The following is a 22819-nucleotide window of genomic DNA, read 5'->3' as shown; positions in this document are numbered from 1 at the left end:
TTAATGAAAATTCAAAATTCGAAAAGTGCGGGGCTACCAAATTTTTCGTTTTTTCTTTTTTTTTCGAAAACGGTTTGAGATATTGACCTGCGGTTTGCGGCACAATATGGCACAAACGTAGCACAATTCAGCACAATCAAGAAAAAGATGAAATTCAAAAAGTGCGGGGCTAACTTCACACACGTATTTTCTTATCACTACTCCAAGACATCGTGCAGAGCGCGAGCGCGCCTCTACGACTTACATCTTTTTCCGCTTAGAACATCCGAGATATGAAAATCGTGGCTGCCAATGCGAAGTCTTCTGGAAGGGAAGTCTGCGCCGACGAGGGGTGTCGTCGGTGACTCGAAACCACGTGGTCGCCACGTGGTACCAATGACGAGCGGCCGGTATCGCCGCTATCGAAAGCTGGTGGTCCGTCTCACCCGTGTTCTGGCACCGCGCGCGCACACCAACACACACATACACACACAGCCACTGATTCTCACCTCCTTTTGCTCCTCCTCCTCCTTCTTCTCTTTTTGCGATCACGCTGTCACGCTTCAGTCGGAAACGCGTCTCCGCCGTCTGGTCCGTTTTCTCAAGCACTTGCACGCGCACTTGTTCCTCATCTGTCCGACACTTCCGGCACCATGTAGCTTGTTGCCCTCGTCACCGATTTTATGAATCGTTAGCGCGTGACTGTTCCCCGCCACGCGATAACGCGTCCGTTGTCTCGCTTATTATTCACCGCGAAGCGTTGTCTCTTAATCTCAAGCAAATATCGAAGAATCGATAATTTTAGGCGACGATCGCGTTGCGTGTACAGACGCACCGCCACGTGTTGAGATCTGTAAATAATCTACAAATAATTGTCATTTCTTTCTGTTGCAGGCGGCTTGGACGACCTTGTCTAGACGGAAAGGCAGTGGGAACCGAGCACCGGGCACGGTGTCGGTAAGTGGGTTATCTTTTGTCCCAATAGTAATAGCAATAGCTCGTCTATTATGCCCTCCTTCCCGGCACCCTTCCGGTGCCGGCACCCGCGTCGCGAACCGATAACGGTTTCGTCGCCGGTCCGCTCGATTCTCCTCGTTTTCCCGCGGGGCGTCTCCGCAACTCGCCGGAGTTATCGCCGATAACACCGTGGTTCCGTGGAAAGTTTCGAGGATCGTTTCGCCGGTCACTCGCCAATGACTCTCCAGGATGTTGCGAACCGGTAATTTTCAATTTTTCTTTCTCTCTTTTGTGACTCTCGATTTCGATCATTCGATGCTCCACTCAATCGCCAATAGATAACACGATCCTAGTCTCAAAGTACTCGCGCGAGCGCGCGTTTCCGCTCGATCGAAGCGAAATGCGGAACTAATTCGTCAGACGCGCGAGTTCGACCGCTGTCTGCGAAATCGATATCGGCGTGCATCCACGTATGATAACGCGCGATTCACCGCATCAATGTTATCATCGACCGTCACGTGGCGTGTCCCCCCGCGAATCGATGGAGACTGGACGATCGCTCGCGCCACTCGCGCGGGAACTTGGTGTTCTCTCGCTCGCCGTTGATGGATCGCGAAATCCTTCCGTGAAATCCGGCTTCTAGTGCTCGCGCGCGAGTCGTTCGTATCCGGATAACAACGACGAGTCTCGATCACTTCGCCAGGGTGGCGGGAGACTTTCAATTGATGCAAGATCGCTGAAATTTCGGCGCGCGCGTGGACCAAACGGCCGCACGGTCTCGACGGTTAGATAACGCGGCCGCTTCTTATCTCTCCTCTATTTCGCGCGCGACTCGTTCGACAGGAAGTCGCGCCGATACCTCTCGGTGCGGTTACCGATTGCTCGGCCGTCCTCTCATAGGCAGTAGTTTCTGGGATCGTTCTCTCTTGAACACCAGGTGTAATAATCAGAATCGTCGCTTATCATCGACTCAATTTCGTAGTCGCAGGGAGGTAGTAATCCATCTCATTTTCTCTCCTCTTTCTTCCTCTCTCTCGTTGTTCGCACACGGTGCGATTGTGTAAGAGGCGAAAAATAACTGGGAGACGCCTTAGATTTGAACTCGAGCTCTCCGGGATCCCTGGTTCACGCGCCTAGGTCTCAGGCTGTACGGCCAATGCTCCTACTGTTCTGATCGACTTGTTTTCATTCCGATCTTCTATACGACCCGTCAGTCTCGACTATCTTTCCAGATCTTACAATTGATACAGGTCGGTTCGGGTCGCAGTTTCCGCCCGGAAATGGCAGTGTCTCGTTAAATTCGGCAGTGTTTCGTATCGCGAGCGAACGATCTCTTCCGGTTCCTTCTTTCGTTGGACTCGCGCGCCGTTTCGAGGACGCGCGTCCCGGCGCGCATGCCCGACCCGGAAAGGACCCGCGTGTGACTTTGGCCGTGGTCGTCGAGCTCGCTCGCGGAGGGAGAAGGAACCACGACGGGCAAGGCGAGAGAGCGTTTCAATCGACGCGCTCGGAGGCCGGCTTCCGCCTCTATTTGGCAGTGGTTTCGTCTCGAGATCGGCGTGGCGGTGGGCAGATCGTCTCGCGTGGCTGGCGTTCGAACGTCGTTCAGGGAAATCAGTCCGCGGGGATTAGTAGGCTGGTGCGTTACTCTAAATGCGCGTGGCGTAGCGTTCTACAGCGGCGAGGTTCATGTAGATGGTAGCGAAAGGCAGAGGGAGATAGAGAAAGAGAGAGAGCAAAGACGAAGATACACGCGGATTAACGTGGAGCGGAGAAAGACAGACAGAGACACAGGCCGCGGTGCTAAATATTCTCGCTCGATGGCACTTCCGGTTCGAGAGTCCGCGCACTTTCTCTCCTCAGCGACGCCAACAACGTTCTCCGCGCTGTTCCGCGTCGATCGATCGAACCGCTCGATCTGTACCTGTACACGGGATCCGGGAACCGACCGCAATGAGCCTCCCCAGGGCATCCGCGACTTCCGCCGTTCACGTCGATCCGGACAATCGATCGTCGCGCGGATCACCAGGGGGAATCGCGCCTTTTCTCGCGCGATTCTCGCGTACGGGAGGTGACGGGCTCCCGCCGAATTTAATGATCGGCCTCGTTGGGGTGCCACGGGACGACGGCCGCGTGTCGAGGGCAACGTCCGCAGCCGATAATTCTAGAATCGTCCGAGCGCGCGCTTCGATTCCTCGCGCCGCCACACAGCTTCTCCTCCTCCTCCTCCTCTGCCACCCCCAGCAGATTGATGCACCTCCTGCACCCCTATGCCACCGCCGTCTCCTCCGCCTCCTCCTCATGCACCACCTCCTACCCCCGAGCCGACCTTCCGAATTGACGTGCGGCACTCCGTGACCTCCACGGAAAAAGTGGAGCGAGGGAGTCGGCCGGGTTGGTGCGTCGGACGTCACACTCGGGTGGCGCGCCGAAACCGGGCGGCAGGTTGTCGTAGGTCACACGCACACGCATACGCATGCACCTACGTATCCATGGGTATACGGACACACACGCGCGGACAGATTGTCCTCTCGCGGGACCAGTCGCTTCCGGTTCTTCTTCCTCTCTTTTTTTGTTCTTTCTCTCTCTCTCTCTCTCTCTCTCTCTGTCTTTCTCTGCCTCCCTCAGTGCATGTACACGTGGGGATTCACACGGCGGGCTCGAGCGCGCGCAGCCCGCGGGAGGGATTGAAATTTCGCGTGGTCGATGCTGAATCTCGAGTGATCTCGCCACGTTGCGTTCGCACCACCACACCACCACCAACAACCACCAGCAGCAGCAGCAGTAGCACCACTAACAGCAACAGCACCAATCAACAACAACGGGTCTTTCAGCACTAGGCTCTCCGTCTCGCGGTGTACCGTGACACGCGGTTTACCCGACCACCCCTGAACCACCGTGCGTGCGTGCGTGCCCCGTCGATCGCGCGCGTCTTCTACGTCCTCGTCGGCGTCGTGCCGCGTGCGTGCCGCGTCGCCGCGGGGATGACGCTTCGTCCGTGCGCCGCGTGTGCGTGTGTACGCGCGTGTACGCGCGCGGGCACGAGACGTGTGTCAGCGCCGTCGTGCCGAGAGGAGGTGTAAAACCGCCGAGCGTGTGGTGTCGAGCTGAGTTGGCTTCGACAAAGTAGGGCGACGACTGGGACAGCGGCCACGGGCACCGGCGCTGCCTCGCTCGCGCTCACCGACGACGAGCGAGAACCCGCGGCGCGCCGCGCGGTGGAGGAGCCGTGGAAGTGGAGAGAGAACCCTCCTCGTAAAACGGCAGCAACACCGCTGCGCTCTGCGCTCTACGTTCTCCAGTAGGGGAACCTCCGACGCCGCGCCGCGCCGCGCTGCGTCGTCGCTGCAACAAGCCGCGCCGTTGCCGCTCGCATCGCGCGACTAGCACGCACGCTACTAGGTCTTAGGCTGGAGGAATAAGGCTGCATGAGATATACGGCGATTTTTTTATTCTGAGACTGAGTCGTGATAAATGATCTGCGGTTGGATGATGATGAAATATAAGGGGGTTTTTTGGATTTTATGTGGTATTTATTGGGTCCTTGAAATCTCGAAGAGCTTGGAAAGCTCGGTTGAGTTAATTGAAGTAGTGATTGAATTAATAATAGTTTCTTACTGAAGACTTATGTTTGTAATAGGTGTTGCTTTGGTAGTTTGTCGAGAAATTCTTTGAATGCATTTCGATTATATATTGAAGTTTATAGAGATTTTCCGAAGAAGCTTACCGGGATCCTCAATTTAAACTCTGTCCCATGAGTATATTGCGTTTCTGTGTCGCGACCTTCCCCCTTCGCTAACGCGGATGATGCTCCATTTTCGCGGCCAGCTGGCTATCCAGCCGCTCGATAAGGCTGCATTTAATCGCGAAAAATTCCCGTGATGTTCAACCATCCTTTTTCGCACCATTCGATCGCGAAGAAAACGCCCTTATTGGATAAATTAAATACGCTTTTCTTGTTCATCTAACATAGTTGATTGTAGATATATATTTTTATTATTTTTGTAATAAAATTAAATCTTGAAAACTACTACACTACGTGCTTGAATCTAAATTCTCGAGTGAATTTCCGAATTTGTTCGTAAATGGATTAAAATATTTTAAAACAAAACCGTGACACCCACGCATTCGCAGATAATTTGGAAAATGGTCACGCGAGCGACATCGTTATTGCAATTCAGGGCATATCATTTTATTCGCCATATCTCGATGCGTCAGCAATTTATGATGCTAATACTTCATTCGATATTTCGATGGCAACAGCAATTTGACATTGCGCGCATGAATATGCATCGTGTATCCGTACCCTATTTATCGTCGATAAAACCTTTAAAACAAAACCTGCGACTGATAATCTCGATTTTATACGTAAGAAATTATTCCGCCATAAGAGCTTTCTGGAACTCGTTGATATTGCGATTTGCGCGATAATACCAGCAGTTATGCACGCTAAGCACCGATCACCTAAATCCCATTAAACTCGATGAAGTCGGTAATCCTCACTGTTGCAAATGCTCGCACGCCACTGCAATTTCCTAGCACTTTTAGAGACAATTATGATAAAATCAATCGATACACCCTCAGAAAGGATTTCTGATAACAAGACGAAAAATATTCTTGACTAATTTAATCGTATTACAAGTATAAAAAATATGAAAATAAAACAATTTTTAATTTAAATCAGTAATTTCTATTCTTCTCTCTCGAATTAAATAAGATTGTCTTACTGTCTCGAGACAAGAATAACATATACAAATTTATGCTTATATATTCTTGTATGTAGAATAATTTGATATTAGCGCCACTTTATAGTAAGCTTTGTCGATGTCGACGCATCATTTTCTCACAGTCGCTCGTCGACTCGGCGCTTCTGCGTCCTTTATTCCGATAAAACGGCCAATATTTATGTGTTGCAATCGAAAATCGGGAAAGATTTACAATGAATAAGTGCAATACTCTACAAGAAATATTAAAAGATATGGAAATGTAAGTAAGTATATACAATATACTTACTTGAGAAATAAGATTCGAGATAAGACATTTCCATATCTTAATATTTCTTGTAGAGTATTGCACTTATTCATTGTAAATAACAGAAACACTTTCCCGATTTTCGATTGCAACACATAAATATTGGCCGTTTTGTGCAGATTCTACAAATTCTCTTAGAAGAATAGAATAAGATGTCTTTTAGATCTCACAATATTCTTAAATCAAGAATATTTTGAACTTGCTAGAAATTTTGATCTAAATCCTTCTGAGAAAATTAATGAGATAGCACCAAGATTATTTTAATTTAGATTTTAGAATTTTCTATTCAAGATTAAAATATGCTTCTTTTCAATAATAAATATGATTGTCGCTATAGCGATCTTATTTTATGATAGATTAAAGAGTAGTAGCATTAAGTCCAGAAATCTTTTCTGTGGGTGTATTATTATATCGAAAATACATCGATTATTACAGTAAAAACTTGTTTCTTCTCCAATTAATTTTTATTTTATTTTTGTCAACATTAATTACGTATTTACATACGACAATAAAACACAAAGTCGCATGCATTTGAGGAACACGAGCGCTGTTTTACATCACTCTGACTACGCGTCTAGAATTTTGATCTTTGCGTTGCTTGCCAATTCGTCCATTGTTCCTCCTTTTCTTTCATGCACAAAGAATTCGCCTGTAAAAAGAAACCGGTCGTTGTGTTTGGACTCAAAAGAGAAAGCAGCACGAGCGAGCACTCGCGACGTCTGTTCGCGACTCCGCCACGCACTCGTCTTATTCTTTTACGGTCTAGGCCACGATGTTCGGATAATCGGAGAAAAAAAAGAGAAAGAACTTTCACACCTTTCGAAGCACGGTCCGATCGTGGCCGCTCGTGGTCCTCGCGTGTTTTTCTTACGGCACGTGTTCCGCCGTCTCTTGATCTTGATCTCTCGATCAGCCCGTTGCGCAACCGATGCTAACCGATTGAAATTATACATTCGCTCGTACGCAAAACGTACGATCTCATAGAGATGTAAGACGCACACGCGCATTTTGGCGTGCAGTGAAATTGTTTGCCGGCGTCCTTACGGAACGAGAGAAACCACGTTCTAGAATAGTACGGGTCAGCCAGAATAACGTGAGACGCTATATCTGGATACGCGCGGCATTGTGGTAGCAGCTTATTTCGCGAGTACGAGAGTTCGCTGCGAACGGGAGTAGACGCGTAAATGTTTGAGAAACAGCGTGTTAGTATGCGCAAGACGTGCATTATGCCATGGTACCAGAATTTTACGTCACGATGCCGAATTAATGTGGCAACTCCGCACTGGAACACTCGAAACAATTAAAGTTCGAATCGTGCAATCGTTAATCCGATACTTAAGTAACGTAGTCCGAGAAATTTCCTTTGTGGATGCAAATTATAAGAATTAGATGGAGAGATAGGATAGCGTACATAATTAACCGAGTGTATTTCTCGTAATCGCGTTTGATTAATTTGTGCGGTAATCGCGATCAGTACTGCTCGTATTATTTGTCTAACTCAAAATATAGACATCTATTACATTCCAAAATATAAACATCTTATCTATACAATTCGATATTACAATATCGATTAATTTCGCCAACCTTTTACCTTGATCTTGCACATGAAAATTCCGCGACGCGCTTCGTCCGGCATCGATGTTACAGCGAATGCTGAACTTGGTTGTAAATCCGATCGACAGCTCGGATGCATTAATATTTAACGTAACAGCGGGACGATTACCGCGCACGAGATGCGGCGAGCGAGAGAAGCCTCCCGCGAAGGTCAGCTGGCGATAAATCAGTCGGCGTTAATTGCCGAGGAAAGGCGATTACACCGATCGGATGCTTGACTTTACGAACTCGACTGCCTTACGAGACGCCGTCTCGAAACGAGAGAAGGGAAGCGGGGGGAGGTACGACACTCGTCATCGGTCGGGAGCGAGATTTACGACCGGACATTTTTCTTCCTCGAGGACTCGATCGCGCGCGAGCGGACGTCTCTCCTACGGAATGAAATCGAGTCCTTGTCCTCGAGTTTACCGCGGGTGATCTCGCCGGCGAACGAGGAGGAACGATCCTGTCGCGCGCGAGAGCGAGGCAAAGGCTGTCTCCTTCTCGGCGGCTCCTCGGAGCATCGTGAAGTTGCAAGGATCCTCTGCGACGTCGCCCTGACCTCAAAAAACACTCGACGCTTTTTTTTTCTATCTACCTCTCTCTTTCTGTTTCCTCGGTCTCGCAGTCTTCCTCTCGCGGTCTCTTGCGTGCGCTCTATCGCGCTGTGATTACGCTCGTTCATAGATAATACTGCCGACTGTTGCGGACGTTGAAACGTAGACGCGAATTTATTTTTCACGCTTACGGAGTCTTCTTGATGCTCGGTTCTGTTTCTTCTCGAAATTTTCGCGGATGGACTGGTCCATCTCTCATCGACATTGAGTATTTCAGAGAAACAGTCGCATTTATGTCGTCCGACGTTATTTAATGAATCTAAATTTCTCTAACTTTAACCCTTTGCCTGTAAACGTTTTTATGGCACCTTTATCCTGTAAACGGGGGTCATTTACGTCCACCTCATTAAAAAATAGGTTAAACTGTTTTAAAAAATCTGAAACAATTCGTATAGTTATATTGACTCTTCTATTTTGTAAATCAATCGGAAAACCAAGTAAAAAATAGTTTGTTTAAACAATGTGTTTATGTAAACAAAGTAAAACACGGAAAACGTACTATTTTGTTTAAAAAATTATAATTTGGGGACAAATTATCGAAATAAAAAAAATCAAACGGGAAATTAAAGCGTAAGGATAATACTTTCAATAAAAAAATATTGCAATATGGCACAATAAAAAAAAAGCTTAATTTTTGAGCATGAAAAAAGCAGTTTTAAAACATTTGTTTAAGCATGCAAATACAAGTATTTTACAAGAAAATCAATACTTTTTTATTTTAATGTTATTTTATTCACAAAAATAGTTTGAGTAAAGAATATTTACATATAAAAATTGTTGATATGAGAAAAAATAATTATTAAAATAATTATGTTTTACTGCTAAAAAGTGTACTTACACTAAAGATTTTGTCTTGAAACTTATTTTCTAATAATATATATTACAAATCTTTATAAAAACTGTAAAAAGAGTTGATGAAATAGTCATTCACCTACACACTTGGTATACGTTAACTGTAAATGAGGGTCGTTTACGTCCAGACGCAATTCGAACTGCTTGCTGTACTAGCTGTATGTGGACTAAGCTTACTAAACTTGGGGAGTGTGTACACTGTCTGGATACAATTTTACATGACATCGTCCAAGGCGGCTCCCTTCCTCCGTTTTTAAGGTACCGAAGATAGTGGCTCTCGGCCGGACACAAACGACCCCCGTTTACAGGCAAAGGGTCAATTCTACGCGTCTTTAAATTTAAATTATTTTGCTACACGTTCGCCGATTTCTGATTGCGATCCCACCCAGTTGACGACCTTTCAGCACGCAATCGCTCGTAACCGAGCTCAGTCCCTTCGTCATACTCTCCGGCGCATATTCGGGTCGACTATTGTTCATCGCCCCGAGGAACAATCTATTTCCGGTGCTAGATACTTTCGTTATTGCGGAGTAACATTAGCTGCTGTCGTCGTTTCGTTCCGACAAGCCCGCGTAGCCGCTGCTGTCCTTCTCTCTTTGTCGCAGGAAGTGTGTCAGTCGCTCGGTTCCGCTATTAGCGGTAGCACTCCTATTAGACGAGAGAAAGCATGAATTATGCGCTCTTAAATTCCTTAACAAACCTCGTTTTCGACCTCCTTAACGATCACACTAGCGAGTAACCGCGAGCGTTGTCTCGTGGCGGATTATGTTCGCGCGATTATTCAACTTCTCGAACCGTCGATTACACCGTGTCAATTTCAGCGCAAGTGTACGGTAAAAGTGTATGGTATATAAAAAATCGAGGAGAAAGAGAGAGTCTTATTCTTAGTTTACGAGGAGAAAAGAGCCAGTTAGGAGTCAATAAAATTAATAATAATAATAATACATAGCCTTCTATTGTAATATACATTTTTGAACAAACTCGATAAAAACGGCGAGAAATTTCCGAAACGAGACATCGCAGATTTTAATATCTCCTCTAATTAATTAAACTAATTTTTCATTAAATATACCAACACTAACACCAATCTTGCAGCAGCATCTCAATCAATAATAATATATAATCTATAAAATAAATAAATAAAATAAAATAAATAAAAACGCCAGTGAAGTGATTGAAGTGATTGGCGGAGCGATCGGCGCAACCGAATTTTCGATTGTCGTCGCGTGATAAGGTCGCCGTAAGGCGTCCCGGCGCAGGCGGAAGTGGAAGAAGGCTCGTCTGATCAGACCACCGCGCCGTTTCGTGGGAAGGCAGAGAGCAGCTCCGGCGTAAACGCGGACATTTCACTCTCGACGAGCCGCTTGGATAACGGGCCTCCGTTCACGGCGGCGAAGGTGGGCAACCGCGCCGGGAAAGAAGGGAAAGTAGTTCTGTGAGTCAGTGGGGCTTGCGGTACCCCGCGCATGGACGTCCAACGGTTGTTCAAGCGGCGGGCTCGGCCCTGGGCTGACCCCTCGTCATCGTGCAACGGTAATCCAGATGAGCCGCTCTTGCCTCGGACGTAAACAGTTGACGAACGAACGGTCCAACGGCTCACCTCTATGTCCGTGGTTAAACTTACTAGTCCATCTGGGAGGATGGAAATGCATACCATCGGAGATTTTTTGAGATTCCCTTTTACAATGCGTGACGCTACTAGACTTTGTTTCGAGTAACTGCAGTTGTAGACAGTTTCGTAACACGTGGTTCTGAGAAATCAAACGAAAGTTTGGAAATAAGTCAGTTCATTTCTCTTTTTTCTGCTTTCTCTTATATGATAGTTTAGAGTAAAGGATTAATTTTCTAAACAGAGTTAGTTTGTGTAGCGATCATTTGGAATGCTTTAATCATAGGAGTTCGAAGGGGGAGGGCAAGGGCGCGCCCCGTGCTTTTCTTTAATGCATCGAGGCAGTACGTTAACCCCACAACTGAATCAGATGCACCTACTATATCAAGCGTCGATGAAAACTTAATGCCACGGATTACTAATAAAATATTCGTAGTAACGAGTCGCGTTCCTCGATACGCCTGATTACGGATTCAAGTGGATTACGACGCCGATTATCGGAGATATCGCCGTACTATTTCGCGTGCTAACGATAATGATTAAAAATATCGGCGATACATAACGGATAATGCTCGTTACGTAACGGGCGACGTCAGAAAGAAAGAGAAAAGAGAAAGAAAGAGAGAACGCGCGTGTTCGCATGTTACGCGATACTGGAAAGATAAAATAATTGCTGTAACTAGACAAGAGTGCGAGGAAAACGAGATTGACGCGCGTCTACGTGCACGTGGAGTCTCCATCGGAGAAATCAGTGCCTTCAAGCGGCATCAAGCAATCGTTTTCCAGCGAGACCGATTCCAGATTCCGCCTTTCACGAGCTAGACGAAGTGACAATTACTCTAGGATTATCGGACAGCGTTATAACCGGCGTCCTGACATCGGCAACACGTCGGATTAGAAATTATCGAGGCGGAATTGAAGCCCGTGTGTTTATACGCGTGTCTCGTAATAGTTAAAGTTATACACTCGTGATTGCGAAATACGTGTTGCACATGTAGCCCGAGGGACGAGGAAAATGAGGAAAATTTTTTTAAATGTTAAAAGAAAGTAGTATCGCAAAATATTTAATTTTAATAATGTCGCATGAAAGAATATACACATTTTTTTATTATTATCGTATGACGCGAAGAATTTATTACTCGCTCGAAAGAATAAGACAACGTGGCTAACGTTGTTTAGAGATTAACGTACAGTTCACAAGTCGCTAGACAAAAGGCGGCCCTCGTTCGGCAGTCCGGTGTGTGAAAAAGGCTTTCCGGGTCAAGAATCAAGTTCTTTGATAGCGATCGCTTAATCCTTTCGTCATGCCACTCTTTTTTGCGAGCTGACGATTTCTATTTCAGTGACGGATGCGCGAATACGCGCGGTATGCGCGTACCGCACGCGAGTTAAAAAGTCAGATACGATCTCTGAGAGGCTAAAATTTTCAGAATGCGACGTTAGCTATTGTCACCGTAATTTTGATTAACGACGCGATCATATTCGGCTGAATGTAGCTTACATTCTAATTGGTAATGAACCGTCATGAATATACATGACATAGAATTGATAATATTGTTAATGTCCGCCTCAATTAATTACTAATGAGAGCGTTGATTTTTCGCATTAGAAGTGTGAAATCGGAGTTACTTGGATTGTCACGTCGCGCGAACGCAGCTGCTTGACGTATGATGTAAAGTTAACGTTTACACAATCTGGCGTTGCTCGTCGATGTCTACAAATAAATTCGGTCGATTTGCTCGTCGATCTGCACGAATGCAGATTGACAACTTGTACAAAGCTCATCTCGGAATCGCGCCGATTCGCAATGTCATTCACTGTGAGAACTTGGACTAACTATTCAAATCATTATTCATTGATTAGTATTGGTTGCACAACACTGTTAAATTATTACTGCATCTTTGAAACAAATAAAATAAAACGTATAATAAAAATCGATATGTAAATAATTCGAGTAACGATTGAATAATTACTGGTATATGTATATAATAAATAAGGTGTAAATTATTCACTCAACCGCGTTAATTGAATAAATTCTTGCTCGAGTTAGAACCGATCGACAACCGCTACAAGCTGAATGTTTATTTATGAACGATCACATTTTACAGGTAATTATTTTATAAATTATTCATATTTTACAAGCTCTTAAAGCGCGCACACGAGCGACAGTTTCACTGCCAGACGGCAGTAAGCGTGGGTCGTTTATCGTTGTCATTGTGCGTTGTACACGTTGAAGAAACTGCTTACTTAGGACTAACTCGGATGCTTAGACGTACGTAGATACAGAAATACATCGAGGTAAAACATAGAATCGCGGGGCGGAGGATGGGAAGAACGAGAAACAAAGAGAAGGCAGACAAGCAAATTGTGTCTCTCAAAGTCTGAGAAAACCAACCGCAACGGACTTGTCCTAGATACGGGACCGTGTTTTCCGAGGAGCCCGTAAGCCGCGGCTCAAGTTTTCGGAAAACACGGTCTGTCATCCGCTCAGAAAACAACGTGACACGATGATTTCCAGGTCGCCGAGGATGAATTACAAAATTACGTTCATTGCAAACGAAGTTTCTGCATCTTGATTCGCGTCTCGAGGAACATGACGAGAAAAATAATTTATCAAGTGACGTCTCATTAATGAAGAACAGAATTTTATGAAGAGAAATATTCATTTTCTAATTTGGGCACTTTACGTTTTCGTACAGATATTTATCAAAGTTCATTTAAGAGGTTTTTGATAATTTTGATAATATGGTCAATTATAGCAAATTTACATGTACTGGATCGTATGAGAATTGTGCGCCGTTCATTGAGGTCATACCGTTGGCACGAATAATGTGGCCGCCAAATGGACCGCGATGTCAACGCCGATTTCGCAGTTAATTGCTGAAACAACATTCTATCTCCTCTGACTTTGCATCATCGCTGTAACTCGCGAATAGAGCGACATTATCGCGTAGTTAGTGGGTCAAAAAAGTCGAAAAACGAGAGCTCGCTGAGAAAGCCTCCTTGCTATGTCTTTATTACGTATATTTTAAACATGATGTAAATTTAGTTACGAAAATTGCGCAAAAATACGCTGTCTCGGTTTACAGTTTATAATGTCGCGTTAAAATTAATAATTTCACAAAATCAGATTTCTATTAATTCCGAAAATAAGTAGCTAATAAGATATAAGCGCCAGGAATTAAATATTACCGATAATTCTGTCTGAGAGTTAAATTTTACCTTTCCCTTACATGTTTTAACGAATCCCCGATTATTTCCGTACTTTTCTTTCCATGTTAGACTCGTTTAGTCCTTTTTCGATTAAACCGTCTGCTACTAAGTATACACATTATCGACATTTGCATAAAAGTATTAAAAAAATCTGTTTACAAGCAGGTTATTTTAAGAAGCGAAAAAATCGCTTGTATTTTTCTCGATCGATTAAAGTTCTCGCTCAAAGCGTATTACGCCGGTATAAAGTCTCCAACGCGTCGCAAGTACCTCGAACCATCGGCTGCGTCGAGAATAACGAAAACGAGACGAGCTATTCGCGTCAAGGGGAGAGAAAAGGAGATGGCACGTAACACATTGTTACAGATGAGAATAAGGATTCGCGTGAGTGACGTTGATTTGTGGGCCTAAAGACGTTTCTGGGGGGGAGAACCGAGGCGTAGGAAGCGTATTTGCCTTCGCTTATTATCGCGCGAGGGACCGAGGATTTCCGTGTCGGCCTGACCTTTCTCTCCGCCGCTATTCTCCTTTTCCTGGGTCGAGCACTCGACAAGAGGAGAGAAGCAGACCAGGTAGGGAGGTATCTGAGATCGTTAAGTTGCATTCCCAGCACGGTATATTCGCAGTATCGGACCAGGAAGCGCTCAATGGAAACTCGCGTCACGATGCACCAGATGGCCATTGTTAGCATCGCAAACGCCTAATTCTATCCTGTGTCTCGAGGAGTATCTTATACGGATAAAATTGTGATCGTGTCTTTAGGAGAGCAGCAATCTCATGTCGTCATCAATTATATGATAATCAATTATTATTAATTATTTGCGATCCATTACTGGGACATCAAATTAGCTTAGAATTGGTCTCAGCAAGAATCTCTTGTTCTGAATATTTCAAAGCTACATCTAATCTTGAAGATTCACGGCAATCTGACGTGACATTTTACGAGAAACTTATTTCCACGTGATTATATAAAAATATGATTTTGATGTCAAGTTTCATTCCTAACTGAGCAACTTGAAATCATGTATTTTCTATGTACATCGCAGCTCAAGATAACGTATCGCTTCTCGCTCGTTCGTCTCGGACGAGCTTCCAGATTCAGATTTCGTGAACTCGCGAACACCTCGTGAGTCGCGAGACGCAGATAAAACGCGGATTCCTCGCACGCATTCGGACCGAATATTTTTGTTCCCGTACATCGAGCAAATTTTACGTCGTGCGGCGCGACGGGGTTGAACGACCTCTTTAAGCGTGCGTTTAGCACGGTTGAACGACCTCGGCAGCGGCGGCGGCGGCGACTCCGGCCGCGACTTGATTTTTTTAAACAATGGGGAAAGTCTTGCGAAAGCAACCTGCGCCGGCAAAGGCGAGTATAATCGCGGCGGAAGCGAATTGCATGCGCGCGCGCAAGCAAAACGGAGGTCACGCCGCAGAAGGAGAATCCTTTCGTTTTCGCCGATCGCCCACTCGCGGAGTCATCCCGCGAGCGTGTCTCGTACGAGACGAAACGTTCAGACCTTTCACTGCTCGCCGGACTCGTCACGAAATTGCGACTTAATGGACCGCGCCACGCCGCGTTACGAAACCCCCCAAGTCCTCTCGATGCCTTCGGCCGGAATTCGGCCGAGGGAAGGTCAAGGGCTGGCCGGCCGGCCACCCGGCCTGGCGAACACCAGCTTTCACCAGAAACTTCCAATCTCGCACTTGGCCCCACCGTCAGTCACGGCCCGATCTCCCAATTTCTAAGCAAAACCCAGAAGATACCCAAGTTCGCGTGTTCTTTCTCCTTCACCGTTCGTCGTCGCTTTCTTTCCCTCCGCTCGAATCAATTCCGACGTGGATACGTGAGCTTACGTAAGCGTTTAATGCTCGCTGCTGTCTCGTTTGGCGAAATGTTGTGCTGCTGAGGTTTTTAATTTCGGAGAAGGAAAATCTGAACTCTTGACTAATTCTCTTGAAACAACATAGTTTAGAACGTAACGCCGCTGTAGATATAGTAGCCTATTTTTCAACGGAATGATACAATTTATCTTGTCTATGATCTATACAAATAATTTAGATTATAGCAGAGAGTTATTTCATTTCTATTTCTAACGTGTCTTTCGAGCGTTTGCTAATAATCTCGTACTCGCTTGCATTGGCAATCGCCGATCGCCGAAATGTTACTCTTGAATGACGCTAAAATGAACCGCCGCCATTCTGACGTTTTGCTTAGAGAATTGCATACCACAGTATTGGACAGCTGGTTGCAGTTTTAACTTGAGAAAATAGACAAAGTTACGGAATGCAAGAATGCCGAGCAATATCCGCGGCGTCAACGTACTTTAAAACTGAAAATAGGTCGCGTCGACACTCGAATGCGGCACGATTAATATCCTGCAAAAAATTCCAGAATCACATTGGAGTAAAAAAAAGGGAATATAAAGATACTTAAACGACGTGATGACGCAGTCACAGATCGGTTCTTTCTTTTCACTGATCTAATAACGCGCCTCATGAATAAAAACGCTTCTATTAAGAGATATCAAGTGGAAATCGCAATGTCGGTCGGCAATCTCGGCGAAACGCAAAAACACGCCGCGTTTAATAACGCCGAGTTTAATATAAATCAATCACAGGGTTAAGCGCCAAAGAGGAAAAAGGAAAACGAAAATCGGTGTGCGATTGTCGATTCGCAGCGCGGCGTGCGTTCCGCTTGCATTTTCTTTTTTTTCCAGGGGCACATATTGCGCGTCTTACGTTAGTCCGGCCGAGACCCCTTCATTCACACTTATTGTCTCCCGACTGTTTGAATGAGAATGGGCCGCGCGCGCCGATGCATCCATGAGAAACGATTATTTCCACATTCGTTCGTTCGCACGATATCTGTCGTGCGCGTAAGCGCGAGTCGGGCGAGCGTGTCGATTCCTACGTACAAACTACGCTCGTAGGATCGATTGCGTAAATGCAGGAAGCGCCGATGCATTCACCTTTTACGCGATACAGCCTTGCCCCAGCAGTGGCTCTCAATCGGCCTCCGTCTTGCGCGGGTTACCTGGACGCGAATGCTCGTGTGTACAACGCAGTCCCAGAGAACTATCGAATGTCCTGTTAATCGTGATCTTTGGTCCATCTCGAGATGATTTTTCCTTGGCACAATTCCTTGAAAGGTATCCTCGATTTGTATCGCTTTTCCTAAATGAATTACAGTTTCGCTGACGATTTCATCGTCTATTTTTTCTCAAAATTTAATTCGCAAAAAGTTCATTATTTTCGCATAATTAAACGCAAATTTGGGAGATCCTGATAGTCTCGGATTAATCAGAGATTCACCTAGAAATTTGTCCGGTAACGAAAATATCACGATTCGAACATTTTATCATCACGATCCATTTCTCTGGAAAAATTCTGTTGAATATTGTATTGAAAACTTTCAGATAGATTGAAAGTAAGCGTTCATTGATATTTTTTTAAAGGCGAAATGTGGAGCACGCATCGAATAAAATTCCGAATCGCGTTTAGACGAGAGATGAGAGAAACGTCGTTGTGTTGAGAACTTGCGAGCCGCGAGGCCGGTAACTTTCTCTTCGTGTCTTCGTTGCCGGCCGATATATCGCGTATCATGGACATCTTGCAGATAGTAATCGTGCTGCCCACCGTTTATGAGTCAACCGTTGTCAATGCGTTAATGACGAGGCAAGCATTGGCGCTACGTCATCTCGTCTCGGCAGATTAGGTGTGCAGTTGTGATCTATGATCGTCGTGAGAAATACAGCTGCAATTAAAAGATTAAAACCACTCTCTCTCTCTCTCTCTCTCTTCGTGCCTTTATGAGTTTTGGATCTGCTTAACTCTGCGATACTTGAACGATAGCAACGTTAGTAGTTATCTATAATTGCTTCTGCAGTCTTTTTACAATTATTTTACTCTTTTATTTTATTATCTGGGAAATTTTAATCGAGCTTTATTATTTCTATCCTTTATTTTTGTCGTCAAAATTAATTACATCTCATAGCGACGTTCCTTTCCGTGAAAATTCTTTTCTTGCTCGGAAATGCTCGATTATTATACGTGCACTTTTCTCATTCTGTCTCCAAGTCGCAAGCTGCCGTTGATCGATCCCACGAATCATTTATATTGCGGATAATTCGCGAATTAACGTTCTTATCTCGATTATCATGCAATAATAAGTGCAGAGAATTGACTGCGGAAAGCGTGCGGTTTCGTCACTTATCTCGCGAGCCTCAGAATTGTTGCACCCCTTCCGTGCTACGCCATTGTCCTCGTTCCCCACTCGGCACTTTCACCCTCCCATTTCCCCTCTTCCGCAACAGGGGAGGGAGAACCCACTCCTAGCTGGTGGGGCGGCTCAGTGACGTCATTGAGAGTGGACTAAGGGCGGAAGAGGTTGCGGCGAAGAGTGGTGGAAGATCGCGGGGCGGTCGGTAGGGGTTGCCGGGTAATGCCGGGTGATGGCAATGGGGTGAATGACCGACCTAGACTCGAAGTCAGGGGTGTGCAATGTATGAAACCACCCGTAATAGCAACCCTCCTTCAAAGCGATCTACAAGGGTAGGCTTTACACCCTCTCTTCCTTCGCCTCGTCCCGCACTCTCTTCTCCGGCTTACGTGTACGCCTTATGCGAGTGTGTACGTGTGCACGCACACGCGTGTGGATCGTTTGTGTGGGAAAAGCCAAAGTAACTCGCGAGGGTTGCGGCACCGTGCTGAAACGAGGGAGTGTGCCAAAAACACATTTTTTTCGTAACATTGAACACACGTCGAAGTCGTTGGCGTTAAAGGGCGAGCGAACGAAAACGCGAACTTTGTCCACGATACAAATCCGTAAGTCAGTCTCCCTCGGCTCGATATGCCGTGCGAGCTGCTGCTATCTGTATCATCTTCGGTAGAGTTCGGCCCCCTAAATAGCGCCCATTCGTGATATCTTAATGTTATCACTAAGTAGTATCCAGTTTCGTGCAACTCTTCATAATTTGTTGTTTTAATTCGATTGAAACGCGGATCTGGGGAAAATAGATTAATCATGTTTGCTATAATTATTATAGTCTTTCGTAAGTTTCGTACAGATACCCAATTTTAATATTGAAATCATTTAAATTGTTCAATTTTAATTTTGGTATTATTACATTTGCGTGAGATTTAGTTCTAAATCGTGTCGCCTAACAATTCACGGTTTGATTTTATCGTGATAATTCCATGTTTTTGATTACGAGGGTGTACTCTATTCACTGTCGTCGAAAGTGGACGAAATGCGGGCGTGAAATCATATCATTCGTAGGTCAGAAGATCATCGATGCAGATCCGCGCCTTTGACTGCACCGATGACTTCGTGTCCTAGAAAGATAAAGGCCGTTCCCTGGTAAAGCCGCCCTGCGGTGGGTTTAAACTCGGGGTGAGTCTCTCGAGTGCACGACACGGGGTAACGCGATCGATAGATGACCAAAAATAGGATCCACATCCAACGGAGTTCTTCGTGCCCGGTGTTTCTCGCTCCGGAGAACGCTCGAATACTCGCTGCGTCTCGAAAACCTCAATTTTATCGCGCTGCGATTTAACATTAACTACGCGGGAATGAATTTCGAGGTGTTTAATTCAATCCGATCGTAATGGCGATCGTAGACGCGCGTTTAGAATGTACAAATAGAAAGACCGTCTGGCAGTCGAGGGATTTCTATCGTAGACGCCACATATATAATACAATTACTGATGTTATAATTATTTGATTATCGACAATTAAATAACGAAAACGCGAACTCGCGCCTGTAGCTTTTATAGATTTCTATAAAATTTTCGCAAACGTTGTGGAAGGAAAGACATCTCGCGTACTTGGAAAACAGACTCGTTTTAATTTTAGCAGCCCTAAAGTGTCGTCGCGACGTGCGGGAGAATGTGTCTTCCACCGATCGTCGCGAGCAAACATGGAGATGAATTTTGCGGACGTTTGCACTGCGGGATCTAAGCTCGTATGAGTTTTGCGCTGGAATACAAATATTCGCTGGAATACAAATATAATAATTTCCGTTCGTCCACGATACAGCAATTCTCTCGAGGGAGCAGCCGAGCGGCGAGGATGCGCTCGGGAATGTCGAAAGTTCGCCACGAGAGAGAGACAGAGAGAGGGAGAGTTCGCGAGGGTGTTTCGTGAACCGTACAAGGGAACTCGGGAGAAATCCCCGCGGAAAGGAAAAAAGGTTCTCGGCGCGGCGCCGAGAATAAACCACCGACGAATCCATCCCCGACTCCGGAGAGGAACCCCGTTTCACGGCTCACGGTTTAGGTTGTTGCATGCACGAGGGTTAGGCTGGTCGTTCTCCGTGGCGTTACTGCCACACCACGTGGCCCGTATTGATCCTCTTCGGCAAGCACGGCGGAGGGGGTGAGAGGAGAAGGTGGGAGAAGGGATGCTAGGGGTAGCTGAATGTGTTCTCTCTGTCGAAGCTCCTCCGCTTTTCGCTTTCTATCCCTCTCTCTTTCTCTCTCCGTCTCGTTCTCCACTCTCGCTCCCTCCCGCGTCTCCCTCTCTCTCTTTCCCTGTCTCTCTTTGACGTTCTCCCTTTCTTTATCACTCTACGATCCTCTCTCTCGTCGCAGAGGGTAGCAGCCTAGTGCCCCTGCCTTCGGTCGTTCACCCTTCGTATACACTCGAGAGATTCCGATTCTCACTATCTTCCTCGCCCATCCCTCGCCCGTCCTCGCGGGAGCTTTATCCCTCTCGGGGTCTGCGGGTTCCCTTTTTCTCATTGCTCTTCTTCTTCTTCTTCTTCGACTGCGGAATCGTCGATCACGACTGTACTTGACCCTTCGGGTTGCGCGTCGAAAATTACGAAACAGGCACGCGCTTAAAAAGTAATGATTCAGGCGGCAGCAGCGTGGTAGAGGCTTCCGCGGCTTCCGACTTTTCATGTCGCTTTAGAAAAAATGTTGCGTTTCGTGGGTTTCCTTTTCATGATCACGATACAATCGAAACAACGGTTACTTTGACAGGGAGACATGAGCAATCGTGGAGTGATTGAAATAAAGAGCCGAAAAATCTCAGAAGCCCATTAAAGACTTCGACAAGCGTGAATAAACTATAAGAAACGTCCAATTTCGAAATCAAATTAAAACATTTCACTGTTAATGCGAAATTGATAGAAAATCGACAAAACTGCTGTGTCCAGTAGATTTCCGCCAGAAAGAAAATCGAGTTTCAGCGCAGGAAGCATGATTTCTCAGGCCACACTTGCGTACAGTCGGTGCTGACCGACTCGATCATTCATCAATCAGAATTATAGTTATCACGTTAGTTCAAGAACCCGTTCGGAACGACTGGTATCGCAAGGAGACCTGCTCGTGCTTTACTTACGATCGTTGCCCGGCTGTAACACCGACGTGCAAGTGTTATAAATCTAGAGACCGATCGCGCGAACAGAGAACGTGGATCTCGTAGATCACGCTGCGCAGGCTTACCTGAAACATAAAAAGAGAAAATAAATGTCAAAGGGGGTACCGCACAGAAAAGGGGGACGGTTTCTTTGGGAGAGAGCGCGCGCGCGCGCGCGTCGAAATTAGAAAGTAGCTTTTTCATTTGTAGTTTCTTCATGCGACCTCGCCCTCCGCGAAAGGTTAAGGTCATCAGGAGCCGTCAAGATGTTGCGACAGGTGTATGTATACGCACGCACGCGTGTCGTCGTAAAACACCGCGGCGGTATTAATATCGGACGCTTTCCGAATCGCCGGCCTTTTCTCGGCGACATATGTTCAGGCGACACCTGCGCTTTTCTTATCTTTCCTTTTATTTGTCGACAAAAATTCGTCGTGGAAACTCAACTCTGATTTTTGTTACTGCAAATAAAAAATTATAAAAACAGGTCGCCCTCGTTTTGAATTAGAATAAAATTAAAACGGTGTTTGGCTTGTGTTCTTATCTTGGTCTGAAACTCTCTTCAATTCTCTTCAGGTAGCGTATCGTTTCGTGTTTTGCGATGCCGTGTGTGCCCGCGAAACTCTAGTCCATCGCGTTTACGTCATCATTACTTCGGCCACGCTGTTTCCCTTTATCAGCCGGCGTGAGTGCCACTTTAAGTGCTTTCGATTCCGCGTCGTATCGGTGAAACCGAACCGTTCCCCATTCGTTGGTCGCTACTTAAAGGGAGAGTCACCCCCGTGAGAGCCGGAGGTTAAAATGCTTCGTGGCACCCTCCTCCATGTCGCAAATTCACGAAGAAAGCGCGACGAATCAGCGGAACAATGGACACGAAAGAGGCAATAAGAAAATGCAAAGCCTCGTCTAAACGCGTTAATATTGGGTCGTCCGGAAAGTTCGTGCCGATTTTGAAGGAAAATTCAAAGGCAACATTTTTTTATGTCGATAAATATTTATTGACTTATGTATGCACCGTTTTGTTTCACAACTTTTGTCCATCTTTCACGCAACTGGAAGATTCCATTCTCCCAGAACTTCTTAGGTTTCTCGGCGAAAAACTCCTCAAGGTGGTTTTTTATGTCGATCAAAGAGTTGAAGTTCTTGCCGCTAAGAGAATTTTGCACAGACCTAAATAAGTGAAAGTCTAAAGGTGCAATGTCTGGTGAACACGGTGGGTGAGGTGGCACATCCCAGCCAAACTCCAACAATTTTTGTCGGGTAGTCAAAGAAACATGAGGTCTGGCATTGTCCTGATGGAACACGACGCCCTTCCTATTAGCTAATTCTGGACGTTTTTCCTGAATCGCTGTCTTTAATTCGTCCAGTTGCGAGCAGTACTTATCTGCATTTATCGTTTGGTTGTGTGGTAGGAGCTCATAATATAGGATTCCTTTCCAATCCCACCAGACACAGAGCATGACTTTTTTTGGATGAAGGCCGGCTTTCGGAGTGGTTAATGCTGGTTCATTTCGCTTACCCCAGGATCTTTTTCGTTCTACATTGTTGTAAATGATCCATTTTTCGTCACCCGTCACTAATTGCTTCAAAAATGGTACGTTTTCG

At 45.8% G+C, this 22819-nt stretch overlaps 1 long non-coding RNA gene across 1 annotated transcript in view; it reads left to right on the top strand.

Moving 5' to 3' along the window:
• The first annotated feature begins 110 nt into the window (after positions 1-110).
• The window catches only part of LOC105275051, a 184689-nt gene continuing 161980 nt past the window's right edge, over positions 111-22819 (top strand). Inside the window, exon 1 of the long non-coding RNA XR_002192980.2 lies at positions 111-936. This is a non-coding gene — a long non-coding RNA (uncharacterized LOC105275051). The remainder of the gene's footprint in view (positions 937-22819) is intronic.

Source organism: Ooceraea biroi, chromosome 8, assembly GCF_003672135.1.
Source record: "Ooceraea biroi isolate clonal line C1 chromosome 8, Obir_v5.4, whole genome shotgun sequence".
NCBI lineage: Eukaryota > Metazoa > Arthropoda > Insecta > Hymenoptera > Formicidae > Ooceraea > Ooceraea biroi.
This window is presented reverse-complemented; position numbering and strand designations above follow the sequence as displayed.